This window comes from Lissotriton helveticus, chromosome 3_1 (assembly GCF_964261635.1).
Source record: "Lissotriton helveticus chromosome 3_1, aLisHel1.1, whole genome shotgun sequence".
In the NCBI taxonomy this organism is placed as follows: Eukaryota; Metazoa; Chordata; class Amphibia; order Caudata; family Salamandridae; genus Lissotriton; species Lissotriton helveticus.
Genome location: NC_136061.1, coordinates 700494962 through 700515727, shown reverse-complemented (window position 1 = coordinate 700515727; position 20766 = coordinate 700494962). Strand labels below are relative to the sequence as shown.

Sequence of the window (20766 nt, the reverse complement as noted above, 5' to 3'; positions counted from 1 at the left end):
ATTGGCCTATGAAGACGGGAGCAGTTATTAAAGGTTAGTTTGCTGTTTAAAATTATATTCTGAGTAAAAGTGATCAAGATAATATAAAAAATTGAGTTGTCATATAGGTACTGTAAGTGGATCTCATAGTAAGTGATATCAGTATTATAGGAAATGATGGACATGAGTGAGTCAGAGATGGAATTACGAATATTTAAATATTGTGAAAATGTTGTATGAGCCTTTCTTTCAGAACGTCGGAAAAACGGTAATTTCAGAGTTTCTTTTAATTAATTTGAAAATATAATGATACATCTGACACTTTTTGGCCTTAAGGAAAAGTGAAGGAATGAGCAAAGAGTCATGACTGAAAAAAAAGAGTATATGAAAATAATGAAAATATTTCAGATGTTCTTGGAGCTTTTCTTCTAGAAAGTCGATGAAATGGATTTTTTAGTGAACAGCAGAGTACTTTCCAACGAAAAGGACCTTCATGATATACTATTTGGCCTAAAGGAAAAGTAAGTGAATCAAAGATTAGTGTACATTTGTGATTTTTAAGTTTAGATGTTTTTTTTAAAACAATCTTTTTTTTTTTTTTTTTTTTATATTTTAGATCTTTATGAATTACAAATATTAATGGTCTTTATTGCAGCCACATTTATCCGATGTTAAAATGTAATTCAACTCTCCGACCAGGGATCAATGACTGAGGTGAAGAATGTGGACTTTGCCAACACCAATAGTCAGTTTGGGGCAGCTACAGTCAGTGAGCACAGTCGAGTTCAAACAAAAAACACATCAGTTGTGAATGATTCCAGTCGGCTTTCAATTCAATTAACCTGTTGGCAGATATCTGGATTACAACTCAGCGTTCCTTTACAACAACATGTGGTCACTGACAGATAACCAATTCTTACTTTATTTATTTATTTAAGTGGGATTAGTTAATTCCACATTACCTCCCATGCTCAGTGGATACAACTGTTGCCTGACGCCCCAAAAGATAATTAAGGCAGCTGAAAAAACATTACATTTTTAGGTTCATAAAAGTTCTCTCCATTGGTGGGACAGCTGGAAATCGGGTTTACTGTACAGTTTTTGTTTCCACTGCAAACAGCTTCACTGGCAGTCGCCTGCTCCCAAATATATTACAGAGAATGCTCATTTCACACCTTGGAGGGTAAATAGGGTAATAATATCGCAGTGAGAAGTCAGGTTTGGAAAAGAGAAATAAGAAATACATAAATTGAGCCATCATACTTCAAACTCAAACTCCAAGTACTGAGAGTCAAAATTATGGATCCGAACATAGCCGTCTTCACCGCCACTGCTGTAACTCTTTCCATCCGGGTGAAATTCAGCACTGTTAATTGGCCCGAAATGTCCCTTGACTCTACCAAACTCCTCTTCAAACACCAAATGGAAAAATCTTGCCTCAAACTTCCCAATCCTGGTGGAAGTTGTAGTTACATCCATGGCTTCTTGACCACCACCTAAAATCACATGGTCATAGATTGGCGACAGGGCAGCCGAGTTGACTGGACGCTCTGTGCGGAAGGTCTTTAAGTGTTCTAAAGATGTGGCATCAAAAAGCTTTGCTGTGTTGTCCTTGGAGGCTGTGACAAACATGGTCTGGTCGCGGGAGGTCTGGATGTCATTGATCTGTTTGTGATGCTCCTTAATGTTGCCAACAATCTCGCCAGACTTAGCACTGAACTGGTTCAGTTCCCCATTCTCATGCCCAGCGATGACACACTCCCCAAGAGGGCCCCACACAGCGCTGGTGATCTTGGAATCATTGCAGGGGATCTTCATGTAAGGCTCGTTGTCCTCTATTTGACTGGGATCCCGCAGGTCAAAGAAGTTGATAAAGCACTGGTAGCCCATCTGCTTATCTGTGGAGAACATTATGATGTTTCCCCCAAAGTCGAAGCCACAGGTTCGAACTGCAGAATTGGTATTTACCAGTGCCAGCTGCTTCCCTGTTTCACAGTCGAAGAGTCTGCAGGAGTTATCAGCGGAGCCAGTGAGGACATGCCTGGTGTCCCAGTCACAGTCCACACACCAGACTGCTCCAGTATGCCCATTGTAGGTGCCAAGTCGCTCTCCATTCACAGAATACCAGACATTCACTATCGGATCTTTTGCAACAGTGAAGAGGAGGTCGCCTTCTCGGTTGTATTTGATCTGGGTGATCGACCTCTCGTGGCCTTGCAGTAGGATGGGTTTCATGATGCCGGTGCCGAACTTGGGCCTCTCCTGCGACACTTAACGTGTGGGATGAAAAAGCTAAAACAATCTTTTTGATTGTGTTTTTTTTTCCCCGCTGTCATATGATGAGTAGTTTGAACTCACTTTTTTAAGTGAAATTCAATATATTCTGAGAACAGCAAAAATAAACTTGTACAAGTTATTCTATAGTTTGTATTATGTAATTTAATTGAATTCCCATTGTCTCACACTCATGAGTCATGAGTGATGTCACTGACCATGTCATGAGTGATGTAATATGTGACGTCATCAGCAGTGCATTGCACGCGCAAGTTATAGTGAGTCCAACTAACTATAACGTGGTTATTTCAATGGTTTTATGCGAGTAAAATTTCCAGCTAACTTTAACTGGTGTGAAACCTATGGTTTTTTCAGTGAATATATATATTCTGCACAGAACTTTCATCTGATCCCCCCCAGCACTAACCCCCATGGTCCACCCACAAGGGACTCTGGGACCTGTAGTTCTCCCAGGCACAAGGGACTCCACACAGGTGTGCTGTTTCAGGTTTCCTGGGGGAGGTGCGGACCCGTGACAGCGGGTTCAAATGAAAGGCGGGACTCGCATACAGAGTGATATTCCTGTGGAGGCTTTGGGCGCTGACTAAGGCACGACATCAGCCAGAAATGCATCCGCCAATTTCCTGAATAAAGCCTCCAAACATATCCCCTTGGGTCTCTGTTTCTCTCTTTTTTCGGAAGGAGCCTGCCCCGCACATATTCACGCGTCAGCCTGTAGATGCTATCGCAGAGCACCCCGCCTCACCTTGGGATCGGACTTCACAGGCATGGACTGTCTACAGTTCACATTCTGCTTCACCAGAGTTATTTGGTCAGTCCTAATCCCGCCCCGGAGCACAGGAGGAAAACCGGCAGTGGCGAGGTAAACCCTACCTCGTTGTGGGCTGCAGGCACTGTCTTCGCCGCCCTTGCCCAATGGATACCTTCAACCTGGGGCTGAGGCGTACGAAGGGGAGCTGAGGAGGCTTGGTTGTGGACAAAGCAGCCGAAAAATACAGAGCATGACATTTTGCTTTGTTTTTACATGGACTCACTTTGCTTTGTTCCCGCTTTCCGCACAGAACTTTCATCTGATCCCCCCAGCACTAACCCCCATGGTCCACCCACAAGGGACTCTGGGACCTGTAGTTCTCCCAGGCACAAGGGACTCCACGCAGGTGTGCTGTTTCAGGTTTCCTGGGGGAGGTGCGGACCCGTGACAGCGGGTTCAAATGAAAGGCGGGACTCGCATACAGAGTGATACTCCTGTGGAGGCTTTGGGCGCTGACAAAGGCACGACATCAGCCAGAAATGCATCCGCCAATTTCCTGAATAAAGCCTCCAAACATATCCCCTTGGGTCTCTGTTTCTCTCTTTTTTCGGAAGGAGCCTGCCCCGCATATATATAACATACTTAAACTTTTTAGAAACACTCACAGTCCATGGATGATGTCATCAGTGATGTAATTTGTGACGTCACTGACCAGGTCATTTGTGATGTTATATGTGACGTCATCAGCAGTGCATTGTGGGGGCGCGAGTTGTAATTTCTCTGATTTTGTATGAGTGAAATGTCAGCCTAACTATAACGTCCCTGAAACTTGTGGTTTTTTCAGTGAATTTCCAAAGTTTTTTAAGTAGCAGTCATGTTTGCAGAGTGGTGGCGAAAGGGTTCTGGGCATCCGACCAGGTTTCAGGAATTCCGTTGCGTAGGACTTACAGGAGGTACCAGGAGGACTTCTTGGCCCCCAAGGTCCCTCTGGAGTAAAGTGGACTTCATCCCCCAGCCAGTAGTGCGCCAGAAGGCGGGTTTGTAGAGTGGTGGATAAATGGGGTGTGGCCTCTGAAGACCTCTCAGCAATCCCACTGTGTGGGGCTTACTGGAGGAAACACAAGGGGTAGTTGACCCCCAAGGAGGTCCTTGGCGGCCAAGTACCCCTCCTATTACCTCCAGTAATAGGAGGTTATGAAAGGGCCACGACCCCTACCTCGTTGGGGCCGCACCTTCCCCCAAAGTCCAGGGCCTCGCTGTCGGATCCTGTGGCATCCATAGCAACCCGGACTCCACCCCTCCCTCCTTCATTGCAGGAACCAATCGCGACAAACGGAAACTCGGAAGGACTCTCCAACAACCCCGGAAGTCCCTCCCACGACCCAGAGGCGGAGCACGGAAAAGCCAGAACCTAAGAGAGCAGAGTGTTCAAGCAAGCGGATTCGTGGCAGGAGACAGCGCGTGGAGAACCTGAGGAGAAGAGCGGCGAAGCGGAAGAAGACGAAGTCTGGACCGAGGACTGGTGGAGTCCAGTGGAGGAGGCTGGAGAGCAGCCGCAACTCGGGCATGTGAGTACCGATCCCCGGCTATATCGAGAGTGTATTATAGTGCATAAAGCAATCACGTCCACTCCTTGCACACCTCACTGTATATATATTGTGTATAGCACCCGTATATTCATTCACGAGCAAGACTGTATAGAAGAACCCCGCACCCGCCCGTCACTCCGTCACCCTTCCGCGCTCCTAATCTTCCTCTTTCCCCCTCTTGACCCTTCCCCTGCCTTTCTCACGCTCCTCTCATCCCCTACACCCCCTGGTGTCGGTAGAAAGCAGCGCCCGATCCTAGATAGTCGGACTAACGGCCCCTCTGTTCTCTCTCCTTCCCATACCTCCGAGGAACCATCATCCCGACTTCCGGCCAAGCACCATCCCGAGGAACCAACGTCTCGACATCTGGCCAAGCACCGCTCAAGGAATCTCCTTCCTGTGTTTCCTTCTCTCCCCCCCTCCGAACTGAAGAATTCTTTTTTGGAGTTGAGGATGTTCTTGTTGTATGTATTTCTGACCTGGCGGAGAAGTTTTAAGTGAGCGGCAGAGGGGTGCGGTCTCCAGATTCTTTCGGCTTATCGGAGGGATCTCCTCTCAATGTTGAGGGATCGAGTGAACCAGGGGTTTCTATTTTAATTTGAGTTCTTTTTAGTTTTAGTGGGGCCAGGTCATCCAGAATGTTGGACATAGTAGCAGAATAGTGACCGTTGAGGTCACTGACCATTGTGATATGCGGGGGAAGGGGGGGTGAGATTTGCACCTAGCCTCGAGTACCTTGTGGTCAAGGTTCTTAGTGTCTCTGGCCCATCGTTTAGGAAGCACCGGCTGTGGGGCCCTTGTCTTGAGGGAGCCTGGAAGTAGGAAGGCAATAGCGTGGTGGTCGGACCAGTCACAGGGGTCTATTGAGATAAGCTTGACGGTTTTTTCATTAGCAATGATCCAGTCTTGAGTGGCTCCTTTTGAGTGGGTTGGGGGTAAATTAGATTGTGTCAGGGCTTGATCAGTCAAGAGGTCTTTAATGGCGTTGACATGAGGATCCTTGAGGTCGTTCCAGTGTAAGTTGAAGTCGCCGAGGAAGATGTTTTTAGCACTGGAGGAACTCTTTGCTGTGAGGATTTCAAAGAGGAGGTCAGTGAAGGAGTCGTCCATGCCTGGGCGGGTGGTAAAAAATGTGGAGGTTGCATATTTGGGTGGAATTATTGCAAATTGAGAGGGAAAGGTATTCGCAGGAGTCAGTGGTATCCACCAGCATTTCCGTGACATGAAGGTTAGAGCAATAGATCGATGCAGGCGATGCCCCCTCCTTTCTTGCTATGTTGTCTGTCCAGCCTCGCAATGTTGTAGTTGGGAGGGACTAAGAGGTCCAGGCATGGGGATGAGGAATCATTTAGCCATGATTCAGTTAGGATTGCTAAGTCGAACTTACTGTTCATGATGAGCGCAGCAACATCAGCGGCGTGCTTTACTGCCAATCGGCAGTTGATTAAGAGACCAGTCAGGGAGCCGTCAGGAGGGTGTCGGGGTAGACAGGAGTACAGGCGTTAGATTGCTTCTAGTCACACTTCTGTTGCAGAGGGTGGCAGATCTGCAAGGGTTGATAGCGACCGTGCCGATGGGATGTTTTCCATTCACACCGGAGGGGCAAGGGTTGACTGGGGCTGCATTGTGGTCCTGTAGGATGGCGAGGATTTCTTTTTCAGTGAGGTCTTGTGGATTTGGAGAGGCAAGGGGAGGGTTATAGGAGAGGGCAAGAGCAAGGGTTTCTTCCTCCGATAGGTGGCAGGGGTGCCTGCGAGGGCAAAGGTGCCTCAGGGATTGAGGTAGAGGGTGTTTGAGGAGCTCTGTAGTAGGTGGGGAAGTGGAGTTCAACCGGGGCTGGAGGCTGGCGAAGGAGAGTTTAGCGAGGTGGAGGAGGTTTGATAGACCCAGGATGGAAAAATGGATGCTCTGGATTATTTTGGTGGCTCTGGAGGGCAGAGTATCGATATCCAAATACGGGGGGCGCGGTAGGGTTGCTATGAGAGTTAGAATGGGCTGTGATGGGAGCAGGCATGATAGGGGTGCTGGGAGGGTCAAGATGGGCTGTGATGGGAGCAGACGCGATAGGGGTGCTAGGAGGGTTAGGATGGGCTAAATTGGGAGCAGTAGGGGGTGATTTGTGGGCTAGCATGGTTAGCTTGAGCTGCATCATAGGTCATTGGAGGTTTACCGGTTTCAGAGTCCGAGTGGGGAGCTAGACGGGAGGAGACCAGGGGTTTCGGGACAATTGCATTAGCAGAGCCGGTAGATGAGCTGAGGGGGTTAGGGTGCTCTGTGTAAGAGACCTCCGAAATTATAAGAGGAGAAGGAGGGCAGGGGACCAGGGGTCTCGGGGAAGAAGTGTTGGCAAGGCCGGTAAACGGACTAGAGGGGTTGGGAGGAGTATTGTTGGAGAACCTTAGAGAGCTGGTTTGTGGGAGGTTAGATATACGGGGCGGGCAGGTCGGAAGGTTGTCAAGGTGGGTGTTGGTCGCCCTGCTAGTGTCATGCACATTGTTTTTGAGGAGGGTAAAGAGGTCTGCAAACTTATTGAGGTTTTTGGTTGAGGCTTGGACCAAGACAATGCCGCTTTTGTAGAGGGTGATGGTAAGGTCGGCTCGCAGGTTTGCGGAGGGCGCTATTGAGAGTTTACTGCTGTAGGGAATGTTCCTGGTTGAGCGTACATTAAGGAGGTGCTCAAGGGTATTGCGCCAAGCGGGGGTTCTTCTGGAGTAGAAAACAAGGTCGTTGATGACTGTCCCCTTGTCTGCACTGAAACGTAGGTCAGAGATCAGAGTCTCAGGGTGGTTTTTCATGGTGAGGTGCTTGAAGATTTTTGCGGTTTATTTGGAGAGGGTAGGGGGGTAAACCAGGGTGTATGTATTTACCCCAGTAGCAGTCAGGCCAGGACCAACCATGTTGACAAGGGTTGGGCACTAAGGAGCGACTTGGGTCGGAATCAGAAGAAATCCTTATGTCCGTAGAATTAGGATAGTAACTTTGAGAGGTAAAAGTTTGGCCGGGTCGAAGTGAGACGAGATTCCTGGAGCTTTCCACGTACCAACAGCCTCTTTTTTTTTGGTAGGTCAGTGCCACTTCAAGATGGCCGGCACCTGAGCGAGTATAGCTCAGGGTGGACCTTGTTTGTTGAGAGGGTGCAGTCCTCTTTCTGTTACCTCTGCTGAACCAGCCTGGTTGGGGTACAGCAGTGGATCCTTGTTTGTTTCTGTTGTTCAGTCCGCTTTTCATTGCCATTTCAATGTGCTGCCATTTTCCGAGGTAGAGTGTCTGGGCAGCCTGAGGGCAAATTGTGAACAAAATGGCAGAGGCAATAAAACTGTTGTTGTGCCATAGTTTGGACGCTTCATGGAGTCGCTGAGAGTTCCGATACCCGACCGACCTATGTGACTGGGTATCTTTATGACCCTGCTAGTGTGCACTGCTCACTCATTCGGTGCCTGTCATATTGGGGGGGGGGGGGGGTGCTTCTTATCAGTTGGCTAAGTGACTCATCTGTTTTTCTATGAGAAGCACTGTTATTTTCAAAGAGTAAGCTGTCAAGGCAGGCACACCATTTACAGCCTTAGAGCTTACAGCTGCTTTAAGTGCGGGCACAGGGCAGGGCTTTGTCTTGGCCGGGAGCCCATTCAGCAGCTCCATGGAGCTCGTGTTGTCCCTGCAGCCCCGAGCGCGATCGGAGGGCAGCGCTGCACCAGGAGGGCAGTGCGGCAAGAAACAGTTCCCCAGCAAGGGCCAATAGTGCCCAGGCTCCGTTTGCCTCGCTCTGCTCCCTGATCATTACTTTTTCTTACTCAGTGGTGGATCCTGGATCCAGCACTGCTGCATCTCTGGTAAACAGTTGAAAGAATGCGTTTAAGTCATACAGGCAATATTTAAGGAATATTTGTAGTTTGTAAAAATCGACACTTAGAAACTTTTACGGTGAAAACCAGAAAATGGATTCTTATGGAAGGAAATACAAGTTACTGGTAAGTATGGTTAGAATTACTTTTCAGGGTCAGTGCTGGGCTAAAAGATGCAGCACTGGGTTCTCGCCTGATAACAGGTGAGTAAGTCGGAATTCGTTGTTCGGATGATTTTAGGTGAATATTTGTAAGTTTCAAAAATCGACACTTAGAAACTTTTTCAGCAAAAAGCAGGCAATGATATCCTTTGAAGAAAATTCAAATTACAAGTAAGTATGGTTAGAATTACTTTTCAGGATCAGTACTGGGCTCAAAGATACAGTACTGAGGTCTCTCCTGATAACAAGTGAGTAAATTGGAATTCGTAGTACGGCTGATTTTAGAAAAATATTTTAAAGTTCCACAACTCCACACTTAAAAGAATTTCCAAGTGAAACCAGTCAGTGTTAGCCTACGGAAGGAAATTCAAGTTACTGGTAAGTACGGTTAGAATTACTTATTAGGATCAGTACTGGGCTCAAAGATGTAGCACGGAGGTCTCTCCTGTTAACAGGTGAGTAAATCGAAATTCGTAGTTCGGCTGACTTTACTTCGGTCCAGTATATATAGAGCCACTTTCCTACACCATCCCTTCGTTCACCACTGTGCAAACATGCCCTGTAGCCGTTTTAAGTTGGGGAAATAATTCCCCTTCAATCCTGAGGGTTCTAGGGTCCAACTAACCCACTAGGTACACTCAGTAAGCGCCACAGAGCTGCATTGCAGAGAGGTGTAAAAAGGGGTCTGGCCCCTGAACACCTCTCTGCAACGCAGCTACCTGGCGCATACTGGAGGTACCTGTTGGGCTCGTTGGCCCCCAGGGACCCTCAAGATAGAAGAGAAATTAATTTCTCAAATTAATGCAAATTTCAATTCAAAAGAAACTTTATTCATTTTAAGTAGTAAACCATAAAAGTTACACATCCTGATACATCCAAGGTAAACATGCATAGTTAGAGGGCTATCATCAACAATATAAAATTAATAAATAATTAAAAGGGCTTGAAAAGAATTCATTACTGATCATGATACATCAAAAGTGGCTGTGTATTAATAAAACGACATCCAGAGCAGCAAGCAATTAATGAATAATTAAAAAGAATTTTAAAAAAGTTCATTACAGATCCATCTGCTTCCTAGACTTAACAATTGATTTTAAAAATTCCACAATAAAAAATAAACAATCTTCCTTCAGTAATTGTAGGTACATCAATGCCGGACGGACCTGTACAAAATTAAGTTTTTTTAAAAGAGGGACAAGGTAGCGTTTACGAGGGAATTCATAAAAACATAAAATGCAGCATATCCTGGGGAGACTTTCCGTCGCAGCCACAGGGAGCTGTCACTTGATTATATGTTAAACATTTGGGTCTTGCAAGCAAATAGTGAAAAAGTTTCATGCGGAACCTAGTTAATAGAAATTTCTCGTACGTAAACAATGACCCCATGAGATATGGCTCTGCTCTAAGGGTTGTTTTCAACATGATATATGTCCATACGCTAGGTTTCTGTACCTCCTTAACTTCCCTCATCAATTTCCTTTGTAATAGGAAGGCCGTTTTGATTGCCGCCACATCTCCCTTTTTAATACATTCAGGGTTATCAAATAACTCTCTCCGTCCTAAACTTGCAAGACTTTTCATAATATAATTCAGGCACGGTACTGCGGTCGAATTATCCAAAGTCAAACAGTCTTTTAGAATCAGGTGAGTCAGGGGGATGTCAGGGTTCAGCCATATTTTTAGCCAACAGGTCAGAGGACGCAAAGAAAGTACATCACTAACAAACTGAATCCCCAGTTCCTCATGAACAGCTAGATTTGATGTGCCCAGCGGGACACACAATAAGCGGTTCAAGAAATCGTTCTCCGCTATTTGTAGGCAGTCTCCTGGATTGTAACCCTATATTTCACTGCCATAGGATTCTGTAGACAGAGATTTGGCCTGGTAGACTTGCAGCATAGCTCCAGTAGGCTTTTTTCCCCAGTTTGGAGGCAAAGTTAAAAATTGCTGCATTCACCCTCGCAACGTCCCCTTTCTTTTTCAGTATATGGGGACCCCATTTAAGCTTATTATCAAAAAGGACCCCCAAGTATGAAAACGTATTAGTAAGGGGGATTTTTGAGTCTCCAGCTTTAAATAGGAAGCTTTTTTTTGTAGGCTGTCCTACCTGCATAACTTAGGATTTAGTATTATTTATTGTTAAATCCCTGTTAGACATAAATGCAAAGAAAGCGGTTAAGAGTGCTTGTAGTCCCCTTTCCGTCCTGGATATAAGGACGGCGTCGTCCGCATATACCAGGACGGGAATCCCACGCCGGCCTACTCTGGTGCAATCAGCCCTGAACCCCCTCAAGACACTATCTAGTTCATTGATATAGAGGTTGATCATAAAGGGAGCCAAAATACATCCTTGTCGGACACCATTTTTAATATTAAAATCCCTCGTAACACTCAAATCCTGGGAAAACCTAACGTTAGCTTTTGTGGACCTATGTAGGTCCTCTAAAAACTTTAAAACACCATTTTCAACTCCCATTGCCCTCATGGACCCCCAAAGCTTGTTGCTGTTGACACAGTCAAAAGCTGAAGATAGGTCCATGAAGGCAAGGTGGATTGTCCCCTGGCGAATCACAGTGTATTTACTCAGTATCAAAAAGAGATTGAGGATTGAGGCACTGGGCAACAGTAGATCGTCCCCTGCAGAACCCATACTGGACATCGGACAAGATCTTATTGTCCTCTGCAGGAGGACCGTCCCCACCACTTTCACCACAGAGTCTAAAAGCGATATGGGTCTATAGCAGTGGGGACTGCTTTTGTCAACTTTTTTAAAGACGGGGACTATGGTGGAGGTTGTCCACGATTGAGGGCAGCCATGTTGTACAGCAGCATTAAAAACAGACTCCAGTATTGGCACCCAAAAGGAGGGGTTGGACTTAAAAAGATCTGGGGGGAGCCCATCAGGGCCGAGAGCTTTGCCAGCGGTTAAACCGGAGATACCTTCCAGTATTTCACCCCTCCCAAATCTTATTTCCATTACCTTATGGCCAGGTGGTGTCTTATTGAACAGCTCCGGAAGACAGTCGAACAATAGCTCATAATGGGATTCTCATTCCTCCTTAGATATATGGCATACAAGGCCACCCCCACCCTCCTGATCAAATAATGGTTTATTTAAGACACTCCAAAACTTCATGCTATTGGTAAGGGTTCCAGCATCCAGTAGCTCACCCCAAGCTTCTTCCTTCAATGCTCCCTTTCGTGTAGCTAGAGCCGACTTGTATTCCCTACGACACGCGATAACTACAGCTTGTATTCTGGGTTTAGTAGACAGGGCTTCCCTCAACCTCCTTGCTGTTTTAGAGCAGTGGGAGTCAAACCACCTAGGTCCCGTACGTGTTTGATTCTTAGCTGGGGCAGATAGCAGCCCAGTCGCCTTTTCAGTAATAGCCTTAAAGGCTCCTAAAACCCTTAAAGGTGAATGCCTATCCTGTGTACAGAGAGCTATTTCGTCTGCACAAGCATTTTTGATATTATTAAAAATTAGTTCTGGTGTCACTTGCAACCATCTCTATCTACGCTTTCCATCTGATGGGCGGAGTGAGCCCAATTTAGGGGCTTGCCCTATTTTAATCAACCAAAGGACCAATCAGGTACAAAGATAAAGGGTTATGGTCACTAAACTCACTCTCTAGAATTGAGGTCGATATTAAAACAAAGTCAATAAAAGACCCATTCCCATGCCCCTTAAACGTGGGCACCTTAAAGGTGATACAGGGGTCCATTATAACCATGGTAGATGTCAAATCTAGGTCATTGGTCAAGTCATTTAACCGCTCCCCTTCAACTGTATGCTCAAAATGAAATCCCTTCTTTCGGGGGCAGCCCAACTCAGAAATGCAGGACATTAGCGGGTTGCCGCATGGATGTATATTAAAATTACCGGCAACCATAAGATTGTGTAGGCTATGGCTCAAAGAGTAATTTATAGATTCACTCAAGGCCAATACATTACTAGAATCAGTGGAGGAGGAGATGGGAGTTAGAGAAATTAACCACTCCCCAACTGTGAGTCCCCTTGCCTACCACTAATGCGAATATGCCTGAATGAGAGGAGGGCACTACGTGCACTTTGCACGCGACAGCTACCGAAATATAAATGACCAAACCCCCCCCCCCCCTTGGTCTCCCCCTCATCGATGTTCTAGCTGGGACAAAGTAAGTCTTATAGCCTTCCAGGAAAAGGTCACATTCTACCGACCAGGTTTCCTGTAGGCAGATTATCAAGAATTGCTTCGCTTCTTGAAAGGAATGGTCCCTGACATCATCCCCCATCTCCTTTATATCTTCACGGAAAGCCTAGAGCTTGGGGTGCTCCCCCTCGATCAAAGGCTGGCCTCAATTGCGGTCATCCTAAAACATGCCAAGCCTCCCACTGCCTGTGGCTCCTATTGGCCGATCTCTTTGATCAGCACTGGGGCCAAGGTTCTGGCTAAACTGCTAGCGACCCGTCTTCTCTTGGTACTCCCTTCGCTGATACATGATGACCAGTCCGGCTTTCTCCTGGGCCGAAACACGGCGCTGAATCTCCGTAGGGTCCAGAACGTGTTGAGCCGGCAGCCCACCTAATCTTAGGATGCTGCTATATTATCCCTCGATGCAGCAATGGCATTCGACTTGATTGAATGGCCTTACCTGTTCGAGGTTCTCCGCCGATTTGGCTTTGGACCCAACTTCATCGCTTGGGTGCGCCTCTTATATACGGACTTCTTGGGCCAGGTCCGGGTCAACAATTTCACGTCCAGAAGATTTCCTCTCCATCGGGGCACCAGACAGGGCTGCCCCCTCTCCCCCCCTGTTGTACGCCCTTTACCTTGGAGCCACTTGCTCACTGGGTCCGCACCAATGCCTCAATTAGAGGCCTGCGTTGGAGCGACGAGACAGTGGATAAAATCTCCCTTTATGCCGACGACATCCTCCATCAACAGTCTGTTCCATGTCCTCACTAACTATGGGAAATATTCCGGATACGCCATAAATTGGACCAAATCGGTGCTATATGCTACATGGCCCGCCACCTCGCTTGCCTCGGGGTTTTTCAATTACAATCGCCTCTGACGGCTTTACATACCTTGGTATTTTCATTACTCCCGACTCCACACAATTCTACGACCGCAATCTGTTGGGCCCACTGCGCAGGCTGCGTAGCGACGTCGCTCATTGGCGATCGCTCCCGCTCTCCCTCCTAGGTCGGGCAGCACTATTCAAAATGCTAGCGCTTCCACGCTTCCTGTATGTCCTACAGAACTGTCCTTTCCCCATTCCGGATTCGTACTTCAGGTCGGTGGAAAGCGAGCTCCGAGGGCTGCTCTGGGACGGTGGTGCCGCTCGGATCGCTCTCTGTAAGTTGTTTCAGGGCTGGTATGATGGGGGAATAGCCCTCCCCAACCTCCGTCTCTACTATTGGGCCTCCCAGCTTGTGGTGATCAACCACTGGATACACGGTTCACCTCTGAACCCGGCCTTCCTGTTGGACAGAGAACAAACAGGACGAGAGGGTTACCTATGGGCTTTGTATAGTAAACCCACTAAAACTAGATACATTGGGCCCATGGCTCATACGGTGGGGGTCTGGCACATAGCCAACAGAAGGCTGGGATGGACTGACAGACTTACCAAAGCCTCGCCTTTGTGGTCCACACAGCGCCTGGGTTTCCTTTGCTTCTCCCGGGGATTTGACAGATGGGATGCGATTGGGATCTCTGAGGTTGGAGACCTTGTTCACAAGCGTAGATTGCTGACCTTTACCGACTTACAAGCTAAATATGCCCTGGCACCCACTGAATTCTTTAGGTACCTGCAAATTACACATGCCCTGCGTGACGCATTTCCAGACCTAGCTTCCATACCTGATACCTCCCCTTTGGAAGACAGGCTCTTGTCAGAACCTCTCCATGCAAAGGCCATCTACCTAACTTATCGAAAACTCTGCAATAATCTCTCTGATTCTTTCGTGTCTTTGAGGACCAAGTGGGAGGCAGACTTGGGTCCCCTAGACGATGAGGATTGGAGATCGGCACTGATGTCCCCGAGGGAATCAGCTATATGTCACAGGTTTTGATTGATTCAACTAAAAGTATTACACAGAGCGTATATGTCGGCCCTTACATTGGCCAGAATAGGTCAGCGACCTGACGCCCTATGCCTCCGTGGCTGCGGACTCCCAGGAACCTTCTACCACATCCTGTGGGAATGCCCTGTGATACAGCGGTTCTGGGCAGCCGCGCTGAGTAAAATGAGCCGCTCCCTGGGCAAGCCCCTATCCGCGTCGCCTAAAGAATGTGTGGGGGCCCAACGACCTCACTGCTCTGGAGCTACAATGGGCGGCGTTGGGGTTTCAGTTGGTTAAACGTTCTATAGCAATTGGATGGGGTTCCCCGGACAGGCCACTTTTGATAGGCTCGGTGGCCGCGGTGGACCAGTGCATGATAGCAGAGAAGACTGTGTATATAATAAGGGGATGCCCCAAGGTGTGGGACAAGAAATGGGGACACTGGAACACATACCGGGGTGAACTGTATGATTCTCCAATGGTAGAACTGGCGATGTCCCGGAGAGGCTCCTGAGGCGAGTGTATAGGCTGGGGGATTTGAGACTCATCTTCAATGGGAACTGCCAATGTCTACTTCCTAAACAGGTGTTTTTTCTTTAACTTTGTGGTTTATCGATGAGCCTGGGACGAAGCGACACAACTGGTTAGTGCTGGACCCTTAAGCTGGACTAATGGCTATCTTGACAGGCTCTGCTGGATTTCTTTGTTCTTGTATTGTTTCTGTTTTAAACAAAAATCAGTGGTGCGACTGCCCTATCTGTGTCTAATGCGGGTATTGACTTGTTCCTAATACTGTTTTGCTATATTGAGATGCCGTCCGACCTCAGGGTTGTGGACCGAAAGGCTGTGTATTATACTTTGACCTGACTCTTGTTCTTCATCTTTGCCTGCATGTTCACAGATGTGACTGTATTATGTGTATCTTAACGAAATGCCACAATAAAAACAATTAAAAAAAATAAATAAAAAAAAGAATTGCTTCGCATAAGCTATCCATCTGGGGTCCCTTAGCTTAGTAGTCAAGCCCGCTATATTCCAGGAGATAAAGTTATTCAGCCTCCCCCTTCGGTACTCAGCCCCCGCAACCCCTGCTTCTTGCGATATTGCAACCAGCCCCCCAACTGAAAATTCTGATTCCCGAAGTCAATCACAGTCATCCATGCCTGACAATGTTTCAAATCTATTGTTTAATAGCACTCTAAACCCACAGTCACATTGCCTATTCATGAATAACTGAGGTTTCATCAAGGTAGTAGGATGACGAGTAAGTCCCAGTTTTGTCTGAACACCCCCCGATAGTGTTCCCCATGAACAGCTCTCGCCGAATCTCTGTAAGTTAGGGGCCTGTAAAAAAACCCAGGGGTAATAATCTGTTTACAGAGCCCGTTAATGGAGACTGGCTATTTCCACCAGGAACAATTCGGCCTGCGGTGTAGGGGTTATCAAAGTTAATGATAACACAGTACCCTGAACCTTGTTTACTGGAGCTCCCAATCCAATTAACCCTGCGTGCCATAATTATATTATTGGCCAAAATGGCTCCATCTATAATGTTATGGGCAAACCAGTGCGTTATTTTGCTCAGCAGTTGCCCATAACCTTCACTCTTGCCTGGGGGAAGGACAGGAACATACCCCATTATTGCTACATATGGGGTTGAATCCGGTGGAAGATCAATAATTGGTTGTTTTGGGGGTGAAAGAGACACGTCCTCAAGCCTCTTATCTATCTATGGCAAAGGTGGTCCTGTTCTGGTAGTAATGGGCTGTCTTAAGTCTGCATTATCTTCATTGGCCACCCTAAGGCTACTTGAGCCTCTTGTATCCGGTGTCCTACCTTTAGCTATTATCGACACATTATCAGCTTCCTCGACTCTGTCCCGCCCAACTCTATCTTTCATAATGAGCTCTTGGGTTTTGGGCTTTTATGGGTTCACGGTAGTAGTGTCACTGGGAGAATTGGCCAACAACAATTCTAAACTAGATAACCTTGATTCAATCCCACAGATTGTTTGTACAATAGGATCTAAAAGGGTATTCAACATGGTTTCTAGTCTTCCCCAGAAAACCCCCTCCGGTGAACCGGCAGATAGTGCCCCGACATCCATCTGGTCGCAATTACTTACATGTCTCTCCCTGACATCACCTGTGTCATGTATTTCTGCCACAGTCACCCCCTGGTTACCTGACACTGTGTGAATGGTTTGCCTAGATCCACGATTTTTCCGAGATGTAGCAGTAGCTTTCTTGCGACCGATGGTATTCACTTTTGATTTCTGTGCCCTTACCCGTAATTTACGGTTAACAGGACTAAGTTCCTGCTCTTGGATCGCTGAGGGCCTAGATTCATTCAGTTGTCTAGTGTCAGTCTCCGGCGATTAACACCGTTGTTCAGGGGGGGGGCGTAACATGATTAGGGACAGTCAGATCTTCTGGGAGAGCAGGAGTAATGGAAAGCCTACCCAATGAGGGGAAGGGTTCCAAGGATAGCCTGTGCTCCGTTAGTATAATTTCTTTGGTGAGGACAGATTCAGCCCTAGTTAAAAAGGCATATAAGGTTCCGATCACTCCTATCCCCACAGTTACTTTCCATTTACTCATTTTAGAATAAAATCTGTAAGAATGGACAATATGGTAAACACAAGAACTACACCACAACAAATACAGATACACACTCAGAAACTAATGCATCAGATTATACTAAGAACCAGAAAAATTGGATAAAATACCTTGGTGTATAGCACTGTCAGGGTCAAAGAGTAAAAAATGAGCTTGTACATAAACTGCTGCGCAATTCAGCAATGCACGTATTCCCTAATAACTCACAGATGTGTAATCTAATTAAACAGTGAATAACACTAAAACTAAAAATTATAACATGGAAGCAGTGCCTATGAACTTGCTGTGGGCCAAGCAAACACATACAAAAAGGCCATGTAATGAACAAATATATGATAACTGTTGGTCCCACGATAGTTTGTAAGCTGGGTCCCAAGAGCAAATTATGACAACTATAGTTCCGATCCCCGCTTCGAAAAGTGTCCGCTAATACAAGTATCGGAGTATAGATAAAATATAGGCCCTCCGATGTTAAGATGATTAATATGTCACAGTCCCTTACTTGGGAAGCCACAGGATGATATGGAAATTACGAAGTTAAGAGGGGGGGCCCAGCCCAGCTTCCTCCGGCCTTAGACGGCCACGCCCTTGTCCCAGGCTTGTCCCGGCGCCTCCCGCGCGTGTCCCGCCTTGCGTGGGGAAGGCGGCCCTTTATAGCGAGATGTCAGCGCCTCCCCCTGCAGCAGCTGTCTCCATTCTGGCTGGGGCGGTGGAACGGGGCACCCTGGGATCAGAAGTCCCACCAGGGTGTTGGAGCACAATTGCGACGTCCCACGAGGACAGGTGAGGCAGTTTACCAGCAGTTTGGGCAGGAAACAATGTTTGAAGGGCCCCTCGAGAGTGCAGTCACCAGGAGCTCGCTCTGGGCACCCACACAGAGATAAAGGTGCACCTCGCGGTCCGAAATGGCCGCCGATGAAAATGCGGGGGACGGTGTCTCGTGTGAACATGATCGCGTTTCTGTATTTAGTGCCTTTTGCCCTGATAGAGCGATGGGCTCTGTTTGTCAGCCGAAGGCCCTCACAAACGAACTCCCAAATTGGCCCCCCACTCCAAGATGAGCCGTACAGACAGGTAGCGAGAGCACCGCATCCCGTTGTAGCCGCTGAGTCCTGGGCAAGCCTCTCGCGGTGCACTCCGTGTCCCAGCTACCGGTTGCCTCACATTAGAGTTGTCATTGAGTAGAACTGCGGCTCCTACCCCACGCCGGGTCTTCACCGCCCCAGTGAGTCGCACACTCCGGCGCCGCCTCACAGCCAATACTTACAATCACCAAATGGGCTGCCCCCAACACCGCAAATTAAAATGCACCACAGGGCACGTTTGCACAATAGTGAAGGAAGGGGGCGGGGCCTGAGGTGACATGTCTGCAAACACGCCCTGTGGCGCATTTTAAGTTGGGGAATTAATTCCTCTTCAATCCTTACGTCCCCTGGGGGCCAACTAGCCCACCATGTACCTCCAGTATGCGCCAGGAGATGTGTTGCAGAGAGGTGTTCAGAGGCCACGCCCCTTTTTACAACACTCTGCAATGCAGCTCCGCAATTATACATGCTTTTGCCCCGGGGGTGGCGGTCCCCGGGGCAGTGTGGGGGCATTGGGCCCCGCCACACTTTATTTTTATGAACATGCCCCCTGGGATTTGGCCCCCCTGGGGGCTAATTAGCAGCATTGAAGAGCGGGAGCCCACGCTTATCGGCAAGATCCACGCACGCTGCGCGGAGTTTGCAGATTTAAAAAAAAATAAAAAAAATTGGGGGGGTTTTGGGGTTCCCTGTGGGACCCCCTGAGCAGGCCTATGGGGTCAGGGTGTTTCTACCCTGCCCCCTTTTCGCATTTTGCGTGTTTTTTTATTAGGTTTCTTGTGCCTCGGTTCTTCCTGATCTGGAGTGTTGACAGTCAATCTGGAGTGTTGACAGCCAATTAGAATACAGCTCTTGCACGGCAGGGTGTGCGGATCCACCGCGGCCATAGATATATATGTACGTTTAATTGTGATTTTCTCAGGAACTACTGAACGGATTTACACCATTTAAGCAAAAGGCATGAGTCTTAACCAAGGACTACCTCTTTGCCAAATTTCGTGTAATTCGGTTCCACAGTTCGGGCTGTAGCCGCAATGAACGGTTCCTATGGAAAATTGCAAGGGGAAAACACGATTTGGGACCCCCCTTTTTTCTCGGCCCCGCTTCACAAATCACCCCGAGACTTTTAGGATAGAAGCGGACCGGAGCTGGCCATTAGTTTTGAAAATTTCGCTTAGATTCGTCAACCGGCGCTAAAGTTATTCCAAATAGAATGCTGCGGATTTCCTATGGAAAATAGGTCCGAACTATAACTTCCTTCTGGCAACCACCAGCAGGTAATATATATTCACTGAAAAAAAATAGGTTTCAGGAACGTTACAGTTAGTTGGATATTTCACTCGTACAAAACCATATAAATTCCCCCGTTATAGTTAGTTCAGCTAACTATAACTCACGCGCCCGCAATGCACTGCTGATGATGTCACATATTACATCACACATGACATGGTCAGTGACATCACTCATGACATCACTGATGACATCTCAAATGACAAATTTCTAAGGTTTTTTAAATGCTAATTTCTAACTATAACGTGCCTGAAACCTATGTTTTTTTCAGTGAATATATATGTATATTTATTATACTATGTATACATGTGAAAATGTCTCGGTCTGCCTGTTTGCCTCAGTGCCACGGAAAAAATGGGTGGAACCGACAGCACGCCAATGAGGTTTTCGTATGGCTCCAATGACATCATACGGTGTTGCGAGCGGAGCCGTGCTATTAGGACGTCCTCGTTGACGTGGGAGAGCTAGGAACGAATTATCGTTGAATGCTCGTGCAGGGGATATTCACCTAAGTGTTCAGGCCAGTCCTTTGGGAGCAACTGTTTATGTTGCCACTCCAGAAACAGAAACCAGTGATACTAGGGCAGAGACCCTGCAGATGGCACACGAGGTGGGGTGCCCAGTCGTGTGCACCGGCGGGGCAGCGAAGTGACAAGCACCACAACCCACAAAAAAGGTAACGAGGGCACTGAATAACACAGGATCTTCTCTTAGTATCTGACTGGAACAACGAAGTTAAAATGCCCTAGTACTAAAATGTAGAATTAGTGCTACAACGGTCTTCAAGAGGACCTGTGATGCCTCTTCTGCCTCCCGTACCCTTGAGGCGGCACATGGGTTACACAGTACGGTCATACTGCGGTGGGACGCACACTCGTTAACCTCTCATGGCACTGCTCCACACTTCAGGGAGGATGCTTTCCATTAGCTATGTTTTCTGATGACGTGTCGCGACGGCCCCTTCCAACAACAGAACTCCTTTCGATCCAGACTCTTCCACTGTCTCACCGGAAGTGAAACCAGGCCACGCAGACACTTTTGCAATACAACAGCCGGGAATGCACTTTTCGGTAACTAAGCCACATTCCTTCCTCCCAATTA

The 20766-nt window shown here is 47.4% G+C and overlaps 1 protein-coding gene and 1 pseudogene across 8 annotated transcripts in view; both read right to left on the bottom strand.

The window, feature by feature from the left end:
* Nucleotides 1-20766, bottom strand: part of ELP4 (elongator acetyltransferase complex subunit 4) — a 1619784-nt gene that overhangs the window by 1303070 nt on the left and 295948 nt on the right. The gene's annotated exons all lie outside the window — the stretch shown is intronic.
* Nucleotides 607-2266, bottom strand: LOC144822870 (eukaryotic translation initiation factor 3 subunit I pseudogene; annotated as a pseudogene). Its single transcript, XR_013608713.1, has one exon. The product of XR_013608713.1 is annotated as a eukaryotic translation initiation factor 3 subunit I pseudogene (transcript).